The 22,003-nt window shown below is 45.4% G+C and overlaps 1 protein-coding gene across 10 annotated transcripts in view; it reads left to right on the top strand.

Annotated features, from left to right (window-relative positions):
- Positions 1–2,575: 2,575 nt before the first annotated feature.
- Positions 2,576–22,003, top strand: part of TNC (tenascin C) — a 92,026-nt gene continuing 72,598 nt past the window's right edge. For 2 of the 10 annotated variants that reach the window (XM_057313717.1, XM_057313715.1), the window contains exon 1: positions 2,582–2,912. The gene's annotated coding sequence lies outside the window, so the exon portion shown is untranslated. Of the gene's footprint in view, positions 2,913–22,003 lie in introns of all 10 variants that reach the window. The other 8 variants (XM_057313713.1, XM_057313714.1, XM_057313716.1 and 5 more) reach the window with 8 other exon arrangements.

The raw sequence follows: 22,003 nt of genomic DNA, 5'->3' as shown, positions 1-22,003 counted from the left end.
GTTCCTCCATTACTGTATTCATTCAGTAAACATTTCCTGAGTGTCTGGAATGCCCAAGGCTCTGTGCTAGGTGCAGAAAAAGCAGGTGTGACTCATGTCCTCTGGAAGCCTAGAACGTAAGGGGAAAAACTAGACATATGTCTACCATGTTCAAATAATGTATGTCCCAACAGAGCTCCCACATGCTGCGGTGCCTGGAAGCACTTCTTGTGGACGAAATTTAGGAAGCTTTGTGGTGAAGCTGGATCAGAAGTGGATGATAAGCCAACGTGAAGAGACGGAGGTGAGGATTCTGGGTAGAGTACAGCATTAACCAAGGTTCAGCTATTGGAGAGCATATGCAGACCCCTTCGCCTGCAACAGAGGCGGCAAAAGGCCTAGGGATGGATGGAAAGGAGTCCTTGTCTGGGTCCCCCTTACTGAAAAGCCAGGGTGTGGCTCAAGATGCCACATGGGTTTTGGAGAAAATTCCTAAAATTACTGTCCCTTCTAAATATACATGAATAAAGCTAGCCATCTCTTTTCTATGTTGTCAGAATATACTTCCATGAAAGTAACTTATTGCTTAGTCATACTCTTGTGTGTTTGCCCCACGGGCCTATTCCTGCCTTGAGGGCCAGCCTGGTGATATTTGGCTTTGTTTTCCCTCTGATTGTCTAAGCCACCTGTAGCTGACCCCAGTCAATGGCTGTGGAATAGTGGGAGGGTCAGGTTTGGGACATTCCCAGAAGTCATATTTATTACCCAGTTTTCTAGCATGCCTTCTTATTGCAGTTAAATACACACATAATCGCAAACGTGTATTGATTACATGCTATGTGTAAATATAGCCTATATGCCATATGAAATGTATTATATACTGTTCTAATGTTTTATTCCCTAACCCTGGGAGATAAACTTGGTCGAGTCTGGGAAACCAAGAGCTAAGGAAGCATTCAGTAGGAGTTGAAAGACACAGTCTCGTGCTACTGCAACATACTTGGGCTAAAACAGAGAATTAAAAACTTCCAAAACAACCAACATTTGAATCAGCCAAAATGTTCAAAAGTTCAAATGAGCTGTTTTATGACATGACTATTTATGGGCTTTCTTGCTGTCTGGGAGGGTCACTTAAGCAGAGAATCCTAGAACGCCAAAGCCGTAACAACGATGGGGATGACCTAACCTCGTCCTGCTTTTCCCAGGCGGAGAAACTGAGGCCCACAGCAATAATAATAACAACTCTGGGAATTATATCATTCATTATTAAAAATAGGCAGATGATTGCAGCCTCCGTTATTAGTAATGAATCAAAAAAAAAAAAAAACCCCCACAAGGATCTCCCCTTTAGCTCTTATGGAACAAAGAAATATATTTTCCCTATTTAAATATGGCAGTGATTTTTGTACAAGCAGTGTTATAATTCAAGAGGCCATAAAACATTTAAATATCATCTAACAATGTTCCTGGGCAGTGGTGCACAGTAGAAAGAACTATGGAGTCCGGTGTTGTCATCTAAACACTTCCCAGGTGCAGTCCCTAAGTAGACTTCCATTACTTCTCTGAACCTCCGTTTCTTCGTCTGTCGAAAGGGGTCAGCAGCTGCTTGGTGCGAGTAAGTCTGTAATGAAATAATATCCATAAAGTACCTCGCGGAGCACCTACTCTAGACTTAATAAGGGTGGGTCCAACGAGAGCCACAGGTTACATGATGCCTCGTTTCCCTCCACTGTCACAAAACTACTGTGTGTTGTGACACGCCGGAGCGTGGCTGCCCTGCCCTAGCTGCTTCGCCACTGCCCCGGATGCCTGTGTGTGCCCTGCGGATCCTCGGTGCATGCTAACCACCAAACGAATGGATGACTCAGAGCTTGGAAAGAGTCCACAGCAGGCTGGAGAGCAAAGGCGCAGCTTATGTCTCCAAGATTAAGTTGTTACCTTTTTTTTTCTTTGTGCTGGACACCTTTCCGCACTGAGAAGAAAACTTCAGGGAGCTTTCCCCAGGGGGTGCTACTTAGAAGATAGGCCCACTCGTGGGGCATGGGCATTGTCCAAAAAGCTGCCCCTGCGAGGGCCCTGGGGCTGGGACGGTGAAGCCTCTGGGCAGCTGGGCATGGCTCCCTCCCCCAGAAGACCAAGCCGGGCTGATCTGCGCTGCCCCGCTGCCCCACCTGCTGAGAACTAATCCTGGGTTATCTCTCTGCCCGCCCAGGGGAACCCAAACGCCCCAGGCTTCTGAAGGGCTCAATCTCCTCTTTCCAGGAACTGGGCTCGGCCCCTTTCCTTTCGGAGGTGCCACTGAGCAGCTGCCGCCCAGAGCCCAGGCGAGCCCCGGGTCGCGTTTCCAGCCCGCCTGAGTAGCAGAGCCAAGAGCTGCCGATCCTGCCCCCTCTCGCTCCCTGGGCTTCTGTCTCACAATTAGAAAATCCGTTTGGGGAGCAAAGCAAAAATCACACCTAGCTAACAGCTGCTCTGGGTCTGGGTCGGGGGTGGAGAAGGGGAGGAGGCAGACGAGGGAAGCTGGAATTCCTACTTTCGCCATAAATTGTATGCAAATGGGTTCCTTTCCTGGCAGGGAGCAGGGAGTGAGTGCGTCTTTCATGAGCTAACCCTGTTCCGCTGGGAGGGCTGTTCCTTTAATTCACCAACTGAAAAAGTAGGAAAGGATGTCTGGAGGCGAGGCGTCCCATTACAGAGGCAGGAGCCGCTATATAAACCAGCCAAAGCTGTCTGCGCTGGCCACAGCCTGCCTACTGTCACAGGCTCTCCCGCGAGCGCAGACACACACCGGCCTCTCTTCCGCACAAAGACTGTGCGGCGGGGGGTGACACTGGGGACAGCGCACGTGGGAGCCCCGCCGCTCACACCCAGGGACGACGGACTGCGTGGAGCTGGTTCACTCAAGGATCTAGGTCTTTCCCAACTCCGGAAAGGTAAGCGTGTTTCACCCTCATCCCCAAAGATCATTATGGCACACCGTTTGCATTCCTGGTACCAAAGGAGTTGTGGGTTCATAGTTGTCAAACTTTCGCTGTTGTCTTCGCTGCTGGCAAAATGGGGTATTTGTTATGATCAGATGCACCTTGACTGTCTTCTGCTTACCCCTTCCATCCTTGTCGATTTGGGGGGTTTGTTTTAGTTCTATGAACAGTCGCATGTGGAAGGAACTTTCTGTAAAGTTTTTATCTCTGCGTTCTTCAGAGGAAAAGTAAGAATCTTCTCTTAACTCCCTGCCTGGCTGATTCACCTGTGAATATTTTTGTTTGAGGGGGAGAGAGGTAGAATTTGAAGGTGTCCAGGTCATTCATGGCCTTATCTGGGATAGGTTAAGAGAAGGTTGATAGAGGATTATAGAGAGAACAATAAAATTGTATATCTTAACAGTGCTCACCTTGCAGTTTACAAAAGTGTGGTCTCCATCCCTCATTCCACCACATCCTCCCTGTGGTTAGACGAAGGAAGGGATGAGGGCTGGAGGACAGAAAGGAGGAGGTGACTCCTAGGGCCGGATGGGTAACTACACACTACAAGGTGTGGACACCAGCTTCCATTCTGAAGGGCAGGGGGACTTGCCTTGGGTATCTCCCGATTCACTGATCCTTGGGCCGGATACCTGTGCATGTCTGGGGGTGCTTAGAGCCAGCAGTACCCTGACTCTTTCTAGAATCACCTCCCCCTCCTCGCCTCTCATCACAGAAAGCCCTGAGAAACCCCTTGCCCCAGGATTGGGAAGCTCTACCTGTCAGACTCTGAGAAGGGCACAGGGGCTCCCCTCTTTCATCAGTGTTGTAAGGGGATTCAGAGCTCGGATTTTGAAGCCAGGGGTCAGTCATTTTGGTGTCCCCACCGCCACCATCAAAGATGTTACCCTGATGAGAATCCGCAACCTGTATGAGCCTCAGTGTCCACTTACCTAAAATGGGGACAATAACTGCTGTTGTCATGATGAGGAGGAAATGGGGCATAAAGCATTTGGGAGAGTGAGTGCTCAGTAACCAGAAGTGTGGATAATCCTTGTCATTTGTCAAACACTGCCATCACTTTGGAAGTTGAAAGAGGCACTTAGGCGATCTTGGATTCTTTCTCCTGTGTTCCTCACCCCCTCCCCCTTCTCTTTATCTCACTGGTCTGAGGGGGTCTCGGTGGGCTGGCAGTTCGGAGACTTGGCTGTATTTTATAAGCAGGAGGTTGTTTCGGCACAGGTGAGGGGAAAGGGAGCAGCCCAGGGCCGGATGTAAATGTCGAGTTCTGACGCCAGAATGCACAAGGTTTGGAGTTTGGGTGTTCGCGAGAGTCTAAAGCTGTCAGCTATAAAGTACGGTGCTGCCAGGGGACTCCTTGGAAATGCTTTCCGTCCAGAGTGAGAGCGGGGCAGGGAGCCCCACTTGAAGAATGAATGCCTCTTTTTCATGTTTTGTGGACCTTTTCCCCTTTTTTTTATGAAGCTTTCCCATATGTACTTTAGAAAGAAACCCTGCTGCCCACCCTAGGCAGCTTTCCTCCTTGTCCTCCGATATGGTAAGCCCAGCTGAGGGCTGGGGGGCGGGGGGTTGTTCAGCGCTAAAGAAACCTGTGGCAAGTTTGCTGGCATCATGTGTATCTGAGTCCATTACAGTCGATGTGATTGTGCTCTGACCAGGTAGGTGACGGCGTCTGGGGGAGGAAAAAGCATGCGTGGCATGAATATTCTCTGGTTTGCTCAGAACAGTGTGAATGGGTAGGGATTAAAAGGGGTATTACCAACTCTACAGTCTTTAAAGATTTTTTTTTTTGGTCTATGCTTTGTTTGAAAAACCTCGCTTCCCTATCTCAGCTTCTACTAACTGCTTGCCTCCTCCCCCCAAAGAAGTTACTGATCTCCCAGCCCTCAGTTTTGTTGTCCATATAAAGCAGATGACAGTCTTTATCTCTCAGGACTCTTGTGACGTCCAAATGAGATAATATACGGCAGACCCAGCACCTGACACATAGTAGGGGCTCAATAAATGGGGGTTTCTCTTAGTTCTCTTGCTTCTCAATTTATAAGGACTTACCTGAAATTCATGTTTCAGACAGTGGTTTTCGAACTTATATTTAGCCATGGAAATATTCATTAGATGAAATTGGCAGCAGAACTCCCACATGACAGGTAGATGTGGGGCTGCTTTGGTGGAAGTGGGAGTGGAGGGTCTGAAACTCGCCCCATTGTTCTTAGCCTTTGGGACATTTCCACAGAACCTTGAATGACACCAATGCAGTTAAAAATCATGAAGCAAGGCAGTGCACATTCAGGTTGCAATTTTGCACTTCAGCGGGGATGTTTGCCCCTCCGGGTCCCCACCTGGAACGGGAATCAGTACGATTCCCCAAGCAGGACAGTAGACAAGAGTATGGGACGTATAAAATGCTTAACAAAGGACGCTGATTTTAATTAATTTTAATGATACCATAACCAAAATCTATTGAGAGCCTGCTCTATTCTGTAGCCCCCTTGTGTACATCATCTCACTAAACATCCATTAGACGTCTCTGAGAAACGGACCGTGCCTAATGGATGAAGACAGGTTGAAGAGTAGAGAGAAATGAATAATTTTTCCAGAGTCCTAGAACGCAGGGTGATAGAGCCAGTTTTCAGACCCAGGTCCCAGTGATCCCTGAATCAGAAGCACATTTCACCGTGTTCCTTCTAAATGCTGCTGCTCCTTGCACTCGCTGCCTTTAGAAGGAAAAAAAACTTCCTTTCTGACTAAACCTACCCCTCCAGCCAGACTGTGGCCACCCATAAATACAGCAGTAGCCTGATCATATAACCAGAATGGAATTTGGAAAGGGAATTCAAGCTAACAGAATGAAAAACATGTCCCTCTTAATCCTACCCTTTCTGATGCTCGCAGTGAACTAAGAACACCTACTGCCTCCTTCCCCTGGGCTTCTGTAGACATACAGCCATGTTCCCTCACAGGAAAAACTATCTAGCTGGTGTAAAGCAGAAGTCCCTCCACACTGAAGTCACTTTAGTTTGAAAAGTAGAAAGTAGGTACCAGACATTTAGCTCACCTCAAATACACAATTCCTTGCAGTGAGGATAAAACACAGACACACAATAATTAACTCTGAAGGCTAACTGTGTATCACATACGTGATAGAGTTTGTCTGTCATTCCTCATCTAATTCTCACTCTAACACTGCAGGTTATAAATCATTCACTCCATTTTATGGACAGAGAGCAAAAGCCCCGAGAAGTTAAACGGCTCACATGAGGGCTGTCCGTAAAGGAGGGGCAGGGTTGGCTTTGAACCCAAACGTTCTGACTAAAACTCTACTCTTCTTTCCACTGTGCTGCATTGCTTGGTGAAGTCAGGCCAGGCTGACCCCATAGAGAACCTTGAATGATCTCTTCCAGTGATTGGCCAGACGGTAGTAGAGAAGCCCCCAACTGGCATTGATATCTGTTGACTTTACAGAATAGCCCTGCATATATCATTTTTCATGGTGCTCAGAAAAGGTCAGCTTATAGTGGAACAATTCTCTGCCTGGAAACAGAAAAGTTCGAATTTCAGCCGAGAGAGAGAAAGAGAGAGAGAGAGGAGAATGACACTAAAGGTAGCAGTCAGGTCATCACTGTTGGTTTTCACCCCAGGAAAGGAGGCACATACTTGCTGTGCTTGGCAAGTCTGGAGCTCTGCTTGGAGAAGCAGGACTGTATCTGTACCCGCACCCTCTCCGAGAGCCAGGTGAACCGAGCACCTGGTGTAAAAGGGCTGAAGGGGGGACAGAGTGAGATTAGTGTGCCCAGCCTTGGGGCAGTGAATCTCAGGACGATCAAAAAATAAAGGGTTGTAGGTTCCAAGCCACAAATTCCCCTGAAGTCTTAGAGAGGAGGGTGATGGTTCTTGCTTTGAGAAGATTGCAGGGGATTCCCTGAATCTAAACCCGGCCAACCTGAACATCTCCAGCATGTGGGAAACAGGAGACGAAGGCTCCCTTCCAAGGGGGGAAAACCCCATCAAACTCCTGCCATCTCCAGGCAATAATTCCATCCAAACAAAAGGCAGCAGTGGCCTTACCATAAAGGGGCTGCACATGCCGTGCGACTTCTTGGTAGAGGAGAAGAGTCTGTGTGCCTACCAGATTCTAACCCTCGTGACCAGACTTTTCTTTCAGTAATGCCCTTAAGCCTAGAATTGTTTTCCTGTTTCCTTCTGCCTTGTCTCCTGTCTGGCCTCTATTTAGTAACAACCGCATTCAACACTATCATTGCATCCTTTGACGCTCCGTCAAGGAATATAAACAAAATGCCCACACTGAAAGCAAACTGTGTGAGGAAAGCCCTTCCACATGCATTACTAGTCTACTTGTGAATGGAAGCGGAAAAAGAAAGGCCAAGTTGTCTCAGATTTTTTTAAGTTTCCTGAAATTCACAGATTCGTAATTTTGTAGCCATGGTAACTGGTAACATGGTTTTTGTTGGTCCTTTAACACCCACCCCCACCCCCCAAGAGCCAGAGAGATTTTGTAAGCTCTGAAAGTCGACAGCTTTGCTTCAGAACTAACCAGTGGGTAACTCTTTCCCTGGAGAAGGTGAGTTGGCTGCTACAAACTTCTGAATGAACAGGTCCAAAAAGGTCTTCTAGCTCGGGTGTTGGGGAGACTGTAATAGCCCCCACTTCCTAGCAACTCTACAGGCATTTTGCCTTTGAATCCTCAACCATCCAGCCAGTGTAACTGCCCCCCATCCAAATCTGGGGAACCTGAAGCTGAAAACGTTTAAGTGTCTTCCCCAAGACCACACAGACAGCAAATGTCTAAGCCCGAACTCAAACCCAGCTCCAAGTCCCGAACATGTGGTTATACCCATTAGGATACGCATGTCACGCTCGGCCCCGTAAATTCTTGTCTTCTGACAACAGAGGGGGCTGGACACCACAAAGCTAAGAAGGAATCAAAAGCTCATCTCTCAGACCCTAGTGTTCCTCTCTTCAGCAGGGCAGCCCCTGGTGGTATCTCTGACTTAACTCCTTCTGGTTTCGCTTCCTGTGCAAACTGTAATTAAATAATTCCTACTGCAATGTGTTTCCACTCCTGGACTCTGAGCGGCCCAGGGTGAAGCCTGATCCCCACCCGAGGCCCCTCAGCAGCCAGAGACCTGAGGCAGGTGCACACCCAAGTAAGTGCTGTGTCATGAAGCCATGCCCGGCCTGCAGCTGGCTCAGACACCCCTCTCCCGAGTTCCCGCACAGCTCTCTGCTTCCCCCACTGACCTCTGTGTATCATAAAGACTTTGATCATCACCTCTCCCGCCCCACCTGACTGCACACCTGTGAGGTCAAGGTCCTCAGAGAGGCAGCAGCTGTGTCATGCTGGTGCTCAGGTTCCCCAAGGCCTAGCCACCTGCTGACAGGTACCAGGCCCTCAGTTAGTGACTGTTGAAGATACTCTCTGCCTTCCCAAAGGAAATGGAACGGTGGCACAGCACTGCCTGGCCCTGACCTGCGTTCTGGGGCTTATGAAGCCCTTTCCTATGCTGGGTCAGGTGGTAACAAAGTAGGATGCACATAAATGCATAAATGTATAAAATGACTTTTCCCTGCCTCGCTCTCAGATGGTCCCAGCAGCTATAGATAACCTGACAGGTGGGTAAACTGAGGCCTAGAAAGGTGGTCACTTGCGCCAAGTCGAAAGTGATGGCGTGCCCACAACTCCCGCAACTACACTTCTTTCGCTGTGCCACTTAGCACTCAGGCCTTCTCATTTTTCAGATAAGAAGGAGGTTAAAGACAGCAGGCTACTTTCTAAAGGAATATTTACATTTTTAAAGGGTAGTTCAGTAGGGAGGGCAATGCTTAACCGAGGAGAGAATTGCCAATGGTGGACATCAGGCAAGGGGATCCTTGGGAGGAGTAGAACTCAAATTTTATCGCCCAGGGATGTGTTCAGGGGTAAAACCATACTTGGAAGAAAAGAAGGATGGCGGGGACTGAATATTGAGCACAAGTCAGTGTATTTTTGTTCAGAACTCTAAGCCTACAGATGCAGCATAAGGCACTCCTGGCTCGTAGCAGTGCACGGGGGAACTTTCTAGGCGTGTGGTCCAGCAGGAACGCACATGGCCTCTCTGCAGAAGTGACACACCACAGCCAGAACAAGAGAGCCTGAAGCAGCCCTGGACTCTCTGCCAGCCAGAGCCTCTCCCAAACACTGCATGCGGTGTAGGCACCAAGATACAGAATGACAGCAACAGCAGCAGCAGTACTCATGGGAGCATGGGAATACATCCGGACCAGAAAGCCATGACTTTCCACTTAGGGAGGAAACAGCCTGGGAGAGGCAAGTCCGCAGGGAGCGGGAGAGAACCCACCTGCTGGGGAGCTCGGGGAAGTAAAAGTCAGCTCATGCTGGGCACTTGTGCCTTTGGTGCTGCCCCCAGGGGAGGCAGGCTGCTCTCTGGCACCCTTGTGCCCTGGGTCCTGGGATGGTCACATGGAGGTGGCTTGAGGCCGAGATGTCACAGTAGAGTGTTCTCACTTAAGTGTTGTATCTGGTAGGTAGTTTGTTAAATTTTTTTTTTCCTTAGAACCTATAGAATGTTGAAATTAAAAGGGCTTTCCACAGCCTCTAAGCCAGGGGCTTGGAGACTAGATTGAAAAGACTCCTCCAAGATGATTTGGGGACTGCCGTGGAGAAATGGGGAGGCCAAGCAGGGGTTCCATTCTATCTGATTTCAACATAATCCCCTTCACTTTTATCTGTTTTGTGCACAGAGCTTCCTCATGAAATGTCATTTGGTGAAAGAGTTGTGTGGCAAAAGAAAAAAAAATTAAGGTTTTTGTAAATTGCTGGCCTGGTTTAACTCCCCTTATTTGGAAGATGGTGAAGCTGAGACTCAGAGGGGGAAAAAGTCCTTCTAAGATCTCATGCCAGTTGGCAACAGGGTCAGGACTCGCTCCGAGGTCTTCTGACTCTTGCTCTTGGAAGCCAGGGACAATATAAAAAAATGTCAGAGTTAATATATTATTTAAGAAGGGAAAATCAGCAGAGTCTTATTCTCTGAACAGCTTTGGCACATGTGGGTTGAGGCAAGAGTCCACTGTATTTGTTATCTCTTGCTGTATAACAAATTGCCATGAAATTTGGTGGTTTAAAATAACACCCATTTGTTATCTTGTAATTTCTGTAGGTCAGGAATCTGAGCATAGCTTAGCTGGATGTTTTACCTCATGGTCTCTCTTGAGGCTACACTCACAGTGTTGGCCAGAATTAGAGTCTCATCCGAAGGTTCAACTGGGGAATTATTAGCTTCCAGGCTCACTTACATGGTTGTTGGCTACATTCACTTTCTTGAGGTCTGTTGGCCCAAGGCCACCCTCAGTTCCTTGCCACATGGACTTCTCCAACATGGGCATTTGTTTCATCTGAGAGAGAGAGAGCCTACAAGCAAATAGACATCACAATCTTGTACAGCTTAATTGTGGAAGTGATACCCATCACCCTAGCCATATTTCGTTGGTTAGAAAGAAGCCACTAGGCCATCCCACACTCAAGGGAAGAGAATTGCACAAAGATGTGAATAGCAGGGACAGTATCATTGGGGCCCATCTCAGAACTTCTCTACCATTCCAGCACTCCAATGTCACCTATTTCTGACAACTTCTTATCAGTAACAAGTTCACCCAACCCACCTGCCCTTCTATTGATGGGCAGTCAACAATTATGGCAGCCACTAGAGTGGGCTGTGTCTTATTTAATTTCCCATCCATTTATAAGGTGGGGCCAGGTGTTTTGCATTAGATGTCCTAGTGCATTGGGAAGCCATAATTACTCTTGAAGGACAAGATCGTCCGAGGCAATGACTTCAAATATATTTCATTCAAAGGCAAGACACGCAAAGTGACAAAATCTGAAACTCATCCATTGTCTCCCTTCCCCAACCCATTCCTCTCTTAGCGGATAAAATGAAAACTAAAATTTTGGATTAATTCTTTCTCCCTTTCCACTTTTTCCTTACTATGCCACCACACTCCAAATCTTGGAGATTCTATTGCCTTAACAGGTAAATCATTTCACTGCCTCCCCATCCCCTCCCTCATCATCCTAATTCAGGTCATGCATCTCACAGATGGACCACAGCAATAGTTTCCCTATTGGCTCCCATCCCATGAGCCTTTCCTTTCAATCTATCCCTCAACCTGGGTTGTAGGTAAACATTCCCAGGCCTAAAGATTTCCAAATAATTCTCTTCTGGCCACAGGAAAAATTCAGATCTTTAACCTGGCATTCAGTTTCTTTCATGGTCTGGCTTCCGGCCTCCAAACAGACCTTGTACTTCAGCTGTAATCCATGCTCTCAACACCAACTATTTCATGCTTTTTATGCCCTGGCAAATGCCTCTCCCTCTTTCCTAGAATATCCTTCCCTATGTTTCTCACCTACTCATAATCTCCTTTTAAAATTCAGTTCAGGGGGCGCCTGGGTGGCACAGTGGTTAGGCGTCTGCCTTCGGCTCAGGGCGTGATCCCGGCGTTGTGGGATCGAGCCCCACATCAGGCTCCTCTGCTATGAGCCTGCTTCTTCCTCTCCCAGTCCCCCTGCTTGTGTTCCCTCTCTCGCTGGCTGTCTCTATCTCTGTCAAATAAATAAATAAAATCTTTAAAAAAAAAAAATTCAGGGACACCTGGGTAGTGCAGTGGTTAAGCATCTGCCTTCGGCTCAGGGCGTGATCCCAGTGTTCTGGGTTCGAGCCCCACATCAGGCTCCTCCACTAAGAGCCTGCTTCTTCCTCTCCCACTCGCCCTGCTTGTGTTCCCTTTCTTGGCTGGCTGTCTCTCTCTGTCAAATAAATAAATAATTTCTTAAAAAATAAATAAATAAAAAATAAAAATAAAAAAAATTCAGTTCAGGAACCATCTCCCTTCTCTGGGTAGATGAGATGTCCCTTTTTTGTCATCCCATTCTATCCTGTATCTTTTTCTGTCATCACCTTTATCATTCTGGAACTGCCTGTCTGCTCATAGATCAACTCCTCCTGCCAATGATGTTTTTGAAAGGAAAATTTATATCTGGTTCATCTGAAATTAAGCACAATTGGAATAAAATTAATCTTCAACCACAGACAGGAGTTCTTGCTGTATCCCAGATTTTGACTTCTCCTTCCTCACTAGAGTTTATTTAGAAAGCCCAGAACTTGAAGTTGTTTTCATGCCTTGCCCTCTGGGCTTTCAACTGTGCAGAGTGATGTCATGACATACGACAGGAGGAAGGCAGCCCTGTTCTGGGACAGGAAACTATCTCAGGACACAGACTTCAAGGAATGCCCTTGCTTTCAGAGGAGGCTTCTGGGATCAAAGCATTCCCTGCCTGGGATTTGGAAAAACCAGTACCAAGGACAGAGGAGGCCTGTCTGGGGATTTGAAGCTGAGTCACAAGAGATCCTAGTATCTGGAGATTATAACAAGGATCAGTCTACAACCAGTGGGAGGAAGGGAAGGACTCAAGAGAGGGATAGAGACAAAGAGCTCTCTATCTTAGGACATGGAGAAATTCACAGTGCAGGGGGAGGATCCTCTAATGGTTCAGAGTATGGCTTTGGCATTAGTTCTAGGTTCAAGTGCTTGCTCCTTTCTTGTCAACGTGATCTTGGCCAAGTTGCTTAACTTCTCTAACCTCATTTTCATCCATAGTAAAGGCAAAATAGTAGCACCTACTCAAGAAGGTTATTGTGATGATTAAATGGCATAAGGATGAGTGCATTGCTTAGCACAGAACTGACACTCGGGTATTAATGTTCTGTTGTCATTGTTGCTACCTGTCGTTGAAATGGTCATGGGTATTAAGGCTCCATTAGACAAGCAGTTCCTGGAACTGTGGCCTATGGAGCAGCATTCTCATGAGATACAACTGTAAAAGTGTTCTGTGGAAAAAGGGGTTTAGGGGACCCTTGGCACTGTGTCCTGTACTTGGGAATTCTTAGCTCATATTCCAAGGGTGGAGATACAGTAGATAAGAGGACATGCAAGATCCTTTTAAGCTCCTCATGGAGCTTATATTATGGTGGAAGAAAGTAGATGATAGCAAGGAATCAAATAAACTTGTGAGTACAATTTCAGGCAGGTTTTTGCTAAGAAGAAACATAAAACACAGTGAGGGAACAGACAAATGAGATAGATGGGGGTGGGTGGGGTGCTCTTTTAAATAGGGTGAGACATGGAGATGACTTTTAAGCAGAGATCTGAATAAAACAGAGAAATGAGCTCTGTAGGTAGTGGCTAAGAGTTTAGATTTTATTCTGTGTGTGATTAGAAGCCAATGGGAGATCTGGGAGAGAAAAGTACATGAGCTAAGAAATCCTGTAGCAGTTAACCCATTCAGCTTTGTTTAACCCAGTGTCCCCCAAGTTATTTGACCACAAATGCCATTTTCCACAGGACATGTACCTAAAAACATCTTGGAATGTAATCTGGTAAATTCTGCACTAGAGCACAAGGCTTCATACATTTTTAAAAGGACTATACATTAGCTCTCACTCATCTAGGCCTGTGGTAAAAAGCCCAGCAAACCACTCAGGCTGAAACAGGCATGCCCAGAGCAAGAAAACCTAGCTCTAGAGGTAAAGAGAGTCAGGGTGTCACCCTAATTAGCAACTCTTTTTGGCTGAGATGATCGATGAGCACAACCAGGCTTCAGCAGACTCAGGAATCCCATCTCAGGCCAAAGGAAACTTGCCAACATCTTCCTAAAAACTAATAAGTGTTTGCAAACAGTACACCTTGGCTTAAGCATTCTCCAGAGGGGAAGCGTATAAAACTTGAGGTCCAGCCAGAGGCTCTGGGAGAACGACAGAGGTCAAATATTTTGGTGGTTACACATAGACAGCCACCAGATTGCTGCTAAAGATCTAGGAAATGGAAGGTCAAGGTGTCTGCTCAGGCTCTGATCTCTCTCTTCATTGAGCAGCGCTAATTTAAATTTTCACCTGGGATGAACTACAGGAAGTGGCTTGATGAATCAGCCCAGGGTAGTTAGTTGAGAGCACGCATTTCAGAATTAGGGTCCAAATGCTGGCGGTCCCTCTGAGCTGTCACTGAACCACCCTGAGTCTCCATTTAACTTCCAGGTATGCATAATGCCTACCTCACCAGGTTGTCATGACAAACGACAAGATAAATGACAGCATGTATGAAAAGCTTCCAGCATAAGGTATGGCACAAAACAGGTATATATTGGCTCTCAACAAAATGTTAGTTTCCTTCTTGTCCAGTTCAATCTGTATTTGGTTTTACTACTATATTCCAGCAAGTGTCAGGGAACGAGCAGGTGGCAGCCTATTTTTATAAATAAAGTTTTATTGGAACACAGCCATGCTCATTCCTTTATGCCATGACTGTGGCTACTTTCTCTGCAATTATAGAGTTGAGTCTTTGTGACATAGATCATCTAGCTGCGAAACCTAAAATATTTACTGTCTGGTCACTTAGAAATAAATTTAGGGACTCCTGCCAATATGCTCAATTTAAATACGTAATTTCCAATCACCACACCCTAGCAAGGTGTATATTATATCCATACATAGAAAGAGATTGAAACAGAAATAAAGGCTCATCTAGTAAGTCCCCCTCCAAAAACATAATGCTGAAAGAAGCTTCGAAGAATGACAGAAGACTTATTCATTTGTATGATTCATCCTCAATTTCCCCTGGAACCACTTCTGCCTTTTATCTCTCTCAGGCTAAATTTCTTGATTGTCCTGCTATATGCTGAATTAAATGTTGTCCAGAAGGGATTCCCACTACTTTTCCTTATTTTGTTTATTTATTCATATAAGTCCATTCTTTCAAAAATGAAAGTTGTAATTTTTAGACCCTCTGAAACACTCTCACGCCTTGACTGATTTCTTGGAAACAATACTCTTTTTTTTTTTTTTTTTTTTTGGTTGTACATACCATGAGGGCCAGTTTTCCAGAAAGGAGAGATTTGTTAAGCTCCTCTGTCTGCTACTTCTCACTTTATCTTCCTCTCACTTACTCACTTTCTTTCCAGGCCAGACTCAAAGAGAGTAGGCTGTTTCCAGGGGCTTTAAAGATTTGCCTTAGACATAGATATTATAGTGCGTTTGGCTCTGTGCCTCCCTCAAGTTCAAAACTGTACATAAAATGGCTATCTGCACTCCAGCCCTCCAGCTCCACCCTACTAAGGGGCCCCATTTTAGCGATCCGACAATTCTACTTGCATGAGTGATATTGGGTATCCCTCTGATATTTGTTGCATAAATATTTATTGTTTAAACTGAAAAAAAATGAATCTTGCTTAAAAAGATAACTTGGTGTCGCAGGAGGACTATAGGATTTGGAATTATAGGACTGAGTTCTTAATTCTGAATCCAATAATTACTGGCTGGGCAAGTTATTTCACCTTCTGAAGCCTTCAGCTCTCATAACAGTAAAATACGAGCAGCACTTCCTAACTCCTAAGGTTGCCATCACAATTAAAGGCCATCTGCAGGGGCCCCTGGGTGGCACAGTCAGTTAAGCATCCCACTCTTGGTTTGGGCCCGGGTTGTGATCTCAGGGTCATGAGATTGAGCCCCACTGAGCATGGAGTCTGCTTGAGATTCTCTCTCCCTCTCCTTCTTTCCCTCCTGCTCATGTACTCTCTCTCTCAAATAAACAAATAAATCTTAAAAAAAAAAAAAAAAAAGCGGGGGGGGGGGCACCTAAAAGTTCCAGGCACTGAATACATGTGATACTATCTGTCTCACTCATGCTTTACATTGGTAGAGAGACTCCACCCACAAGCCTCGCACTCAGAGTCTGGCTCTGGTTGAATGCAGTCATTACTCCCATCTAATGTGTAAAGACAGGGAAGGAGGAGGGTGTAGATTTGTTCTAAACCTGCACTTTCCCCATCGTGTGCCGCCAAACTGAATCCCGTGACATATTTCAAACACAAAATAATCAAGTAGGTTTGGAAAACACTATAACCTCTTCCCGGCTTGGAGATAGCCGAGGTACACAAACCTATTAAAGACTCTGGAAAACCGTGAAGTCAACAAAGCTGTATAATTTGTTTGGTTTAAAATAGCATTTGGTTTAAAATAGCATTTTCCAAACATGTTTAACTAGGAAATCTCTTTTTTTCCCCCTTGCCTTAATACCTGCCAACAGGTTGTAGATTACACTTTACAAAATGCCGCCTAACGTTATACAGCTAATTAAACCCAAGTCAGAGGTGAGAAATAGCTCTGTTCTTCAGGCTCCATGTGCAGCTTCCCCTACTCTCTCTGGAAGTTAGGAAGGTCTTTCATTGTCAGTAGTTACTCTGGACCCTGACCACTGGGTCCTTTTGAAGTTTGCCCTTTTGCTTTCGTTGTGCAGACCACACTTTGATATCAGTCAAGGATGGCAGCAAAACCAAGGCTTAGGAATGGTCTCTCTGACACGTGAGTCAGTCCATCTGAATTAAATCCCTGCTGCCCCTTTCTAGTCATGTGAGCTAGAGATGTGGGGGCCTCAGTTTTCCTTATCCCTGAACTGAAAAATAGATAGATAGATAGATAGATAGATAGATAGATAGATAGATAGATGAGTAAATGAATAAAGGTGGCTACTTCATAGGTCTTGGAGAGGATTCAACAAAATAACCCAAGTAAGACACGTAGCACAATTCCTGGCACAAGTGTGTTCAATTAATGCTAGCTTCTATTGAAGCCTTGGAATGGCCTCATTTGAGAAAGAGAGAGCAGACAACAAAAGTATGTTTCCTTGCGTGGGTATCACACAAATTAATTGCCGAGTAGTGTTAGTTTTCCCTGAGAGTCTGGTTTTCTGCTTCCAATCTTAGAGGCATGGTTTCATTTCAGGAGTCAGCTTCTATCAAAATGCATCAAATTTTATTGCACTTGATTCGTACAGGCTTTTTATATTGTCAGAGACTCCATCTGGTTCCCTCTGACTCAGGCCTCAAACGGCATTCCATTCATTCGAATATCAGCACATTGGCTTGGAAAAGATTGCCAAAGCCATCTAGTCTTGTTATGCCAACTATTTGGCACATATATCAACACTCCCTCACTTCGGTACCCATGGCGTTCATTGCTAAGCCGTCACAGCACTTTCTCCCCTGAGTCCAAATGAGGCCATGGTGCCAGGTGGCCATATCAGCTCACTGGGGTTGACACGTAAGCTGAAACTCAGTTGCGTCCCAAACCAGTTCAACCTCTCAATGTTTGAACCACCTCTACAATATTACTGTCTGTTTTTTTTAATATGTCTGATGTTGTGGAGCTCCCTGATAAGGGAAGCCACAGAGGAAGAGGAGAGAGAAGGAAACCAGATACTAACATTTGGGTAGCGTATCTAACTGTCTCCAACAACCCTGGAAATATCCTGACTTTACAGCTTAAGAAGCCACAATTCAGGAAAACTATAGGATTTAGTCCAAGGTTCCCCAGCAGGTAAGCAGAGTTTGATCTCCATTCTTTCTGCTCTAAAGGCTATGTTCTTCTCTATCCTATCACAGTGCCTCCTTAACAATTTTCAAAGTCTTCCAGGGCTACATCTCTGGCATTGGGGTCACCATGTCACAGAGCCCTTTCTAGGTCTCTTATTTAATGCTGAGGTCTGAGTCAGTCTGTAACCCATCCTTCCTAGACAAATCTCTAATCTCTTGCTTTGGCTCAAGAGCTCAAGAACTACTTCCGGTGGCGTCAACTAGATTTCCTGAAATTCTGGATGAAGGCCAGAGGAGGTCCTTGTTCCATTAGGAAAGGAATTGAAATTTACATTTGAAACAATTTTCCAGAATTTTACAAGAACCTATATTGTGACCACTTGGTCGGACCCACTTTTTATTTTCCTTTCTGTCTAGGCAAGAAAGAGGAGAGAGAAAGCAAGTGCTCTGCAGAATTTTTATTTCAAAAATTGAAACCAGACCACACCAGGGCAGTTTGTGGTCTGAATGTATCAATGAATCTAGTCATATTTCATCTGAGCTTTTCTTAGGTATACTAAACCACAAATATGAATCTCATTATTGTGTCTGGATGGAAATATTTTATGGATTAAGATTTGTGAGCTTAATTGGGTTGGTAAGGAAACTTCTGTTTGGGGGATAGGAAGAAGGAAGCCATGGAGCCCCACCAGCGCTTCAGCCAAACTAAAGAAGGAAACAGTATCTGGGGGGCGGGGGCTGTACTTAACATTGGCTACTTGACATGGATCTAAAATTAAATCCAACTCAAGTTCAGCAGAAATATTGCCAAATTAGTGATGGATCACAGGTCCCCACAACCAGAAAGTGAAGGACTGGTGATGCACACTGTTGCTTATTTGACAGGAGAGTGGATGGGACCTGCCCAAGGTCCTGTAGTGAGTGGTTGGCAGGACTGTGCCTCAAAGCTCATCTTCTAGCCCTTTGATCTACTGTACTCCCCACTGCACGGCCTCAGGAGAGCCTCAAATCTCTGGGAGCTGAAAAATAAGTAGTGAAAAGTCAAAATTCAAAAGGAGAGAGAGTGACCTAAATTTAAACAACAACAAATACTGCATTGAAATGGGAAAAATTGCTGACTAATAAGCCAGGAAGCTTCATTCACGTTGAAACCAGAATTTTACACTGATTCTATCACAGGCCTGGTCCAGTTCACCTCCTGCCAAAGGTCTAGTTGAGTTTACTTTGATCCTATGGAAGGTCTGTCTCAAAGCAGACAGTACCGGGCTCTCAAGAACCCTTGAGGTGTTGCCTGGAACCTCATGGGAAGGAGCCTAGTGTGTCTTGGAAGGAGATATACATACATAATAAAGTCACCCAAAATCAATTTTAGAATGACATGTGATGGAAATCGTATCAAATCAAGAACCTGGAGAATTCAGAGGGAAAAAATTACCCGAGGAAACTTCTAATAATAGATAGTTTTTTGAGCTCTATCTTGAAGGACACATAGAGTTGTCCAATCAGAGATGGCAAAGGGGCTCTTGAGCAGCCTTCAAGGCATCTGGCACCCTCTCTCATTGGTAACTGAGATATGACAGCATGTCCAAAGATTTTCCCTGTTGACCCGGGTGTTTGAAAGTTATGGAGAAAGAGCTTGGGACTGATCTTGAACCATCACTTTTTTCCTTGGCCCTCCAGCACAAAAGGTTGTAGCAGACCGTGGTTCAGGGCACTTGTCTGGACTTGGATGGACTTGTGTTCATCTGACTCCACTACCTAATACATGTCTGAACTTACAGAAGCCGCATAATTATTCTCTGCCTCAGTTTCCTCATCTTCAGAATGAGAATAAAGATACTGCCTCATACCATTTTGTGAGAATTTAAAATTGGAAACCTAAGATGCTTACTGGCAAAATAAGCACACACGGAATGGTCGTAGATGACATTTTTATTACTTTTATTATCATTGTTATGATTTCAACCTCTTCCTTATCTTCCAAGGCCTTTTCAATCAATATTTGGTGGTTCTAAGCATTTCTTCCTCCAGGAAGCCCTCTGGGAACTTCCATGCTCAGGGTGACACTTGCTTCAATTCCTTCATTCAGACCAGCACTGCTACTGAACCTTGCTGTGTATGTTCTAGTTTCTGATATTTCTGGAAACAGAGAATAAGTCCTTCTTCTGCCTAGTCTCCCTAGCATTCATCATGTTGTGCAGCCCGTACTAAGTAAACAGCAAGCGGCCCTCAAAAGAATCTTAACACTTATACTCTTGCTATCAGCCTGAGAGTATGTGCCACGTTCTCTATCTGCACAAACATTATCACAGTATCTTCTTAAGAATATCACAAATATTAAATCCATAGTACATGGACTTAAAATCAACTACATTTGTGGGTGCCTGGGTGGCTCAGACAGTGGAGCATCCGACTCTTGATTTTGGCTCAGGTCATGATCTCAGGATTGTGAGACTGAGCCCCGCGTCAGGCTCCCATCTGTCTATCAGTGGGCGTGGAGCTTGCTTGAGATTCTCTCTCCCTCTGCCCCTACCCCCCTGCGTGCGCTCTCTCTCTCTTAAAAAATATAAAATAACAATAAAAATTTTTTAAAAATCAACTGCATTTGTGAACTTTTAGGAGAAAATTGTAAGCTTTATGATTAGAACACGTTGATCTTCTTCATTGTGGTATCCTTCATGGTTAACCCAAGGCTTGGCTGATGGTAGGTATTTAATAAATATGTACTGAAAAGATGGATAGTTGGATGGATGGATGGATGGATGGATGGATGGATGGATGGATGGACAGATGGATGGGTGGATGGATGTATGGATGGACAGATGGACAGATGGATGGGTGGATGGATGGATGGATAGATGGATAGATGGACAGATGGATGGGTGGGTGGATGTATGGATGGATGGATGGATGGATGGATGGATGGATGGACGGATGGACAGATGGATGGGTGGGTGGATGGATAGGTGGGTGGGTGGATGGATGGGTAGATGGACAGATGGATGTATGGATGGATGGTTGATTGGATGGATAGAAAACCAAAGAAACCTTACAGGACCAAGAAACCTGGAAATCTCTTAACACAGAGTCTCTCCAAGATCCTATCGCTGATACTTCTTTCTGGGGACCTTTACAATGACTTCAGACTAAGAATTACCAGAAGCCTCTCATATGGACTTATTTTTGAAGGGCTTTCAATAACCTGGGGGAAGAGATAAACCTCAATCAAATTCATTGACTTAAGAAGGAGGATCTCTGGGTATTAATATCAGCTTTACCACTAATTAGCTACCGACCTTCTCTGATGTTTCAGTTCAGTAATTCCCTTTCATGGCATGTACTGCCTCTCCTGATTCAGATGTGGCTGCCTGGCGCGATGTATTCATACCAGTGCTGAAGCGGGGATCTGCGGAAAAGTATAGGTGCTGATTAGCAATGTCTGCCACGTATACTAGAAGGATGTGTGTTGGTGCCACAGATTTGCCACCCCCAGACTCAGTGATCTTCTACCATTGCTTTTAAGCCCTGCTCAACTCTGATTTTCACTCTATCAACTCCTGTCTGTGTCTGTGGAAAGTGCCGAGAAGCTGAGCCAAACGTTTCCCGTCAGGAGCAGTGTCTTAAAAGACTAAACCGCAAGCAGCCTCTTCTGGAGAAATCCCTGGCGGAACAGCATGGACAACCATCCCAGTAGGAGCACTGCCTCTTGGCCGGGGTACTGACCTCCCAGAAAAGAGCCCCACCCTAGGCTCACAGACTTGCTTTTCTTGCTACTGAATGAGAATAGATAAACCAGGAGGAAAACCAGAGCTGTAGCCTGAGCCTGCTCACTCCCTTGTGGATTTCAGAGTACCCCTGACACTTGACAAACTGACGCACTAACAGCGATACACTGCCAAGGAAAAAGCAGTAGTGGGCAAGAGGGGGCTCCCCCGCATTCCCTTACGAATCTCTCATCCTTCAGAGACTAGCCTTCCCCTAACTGCCTTCTCTAAACCAAGGACACAAACCATCACACAATAACAACACACACAGGTTACTGAGCTCTCTTCCCCTGTTAGGCACTGTCCTAAATGGGTTCATATATTACCTCATTTAATCTCATTTTCTCCCACTTGCAGTTGAAAGAACTTTATTGTGGGGTTGATATTAGTGTTACCGTTTTACAAACAAGAAAGTTGAGGCTCAGAGAGGCAATGTTACTTATCGAAGGTCATAGCTACTAGATGGAACCATATGAAGTTACCTTCTGTCCAACCATTTTGGACCTACAAAAACGGCACATTCCATAAGGGTCCAACTGAGAGCAAGTGGCAGAACCAGGGTTCAATAGTATTTGACTGATTCTAGAACAGATATTCTCAAACACTGCACAGACTCTTCCTGGATAATTGTCCAATTTTAGCGTTTATCATTCTTCCCCGTAATTATCTGTCGATGTGTCTGTTTCCTTTACTGGACCGTGAACTTAATGAGAGCAAGAATTATCCGTCATGGGTCTCTGAAACACCTCACTATCCCTTGGGCTATCTTAGCACTCATTCAGTTCATCTCTGTTGAATGCAAGAATGAGTAGTTTTTCAAATGAAATAATTCTCAGGCC

Source organism: Ursus arctos, unplaced genomic scaffold, assembly GCF_023065955.2.
Source record: "Ursus arctos isolate Adak ecotype North America unplaced genomic scaffold, UrsArc2.0 scaffold_18, whole genome shotgun sequence".
Taxonomy (NCBI): Eukaryota; Metazoa; Chordata; class Mammalia; order Carnivora; family Ursidae; genus Ursus; species Ursus arctos.
The sequence above is the reverse complement of the archived record's forward strand: the minus strand, read 5'-3'. Positions and strand labels throughout refer to the sequence as shown.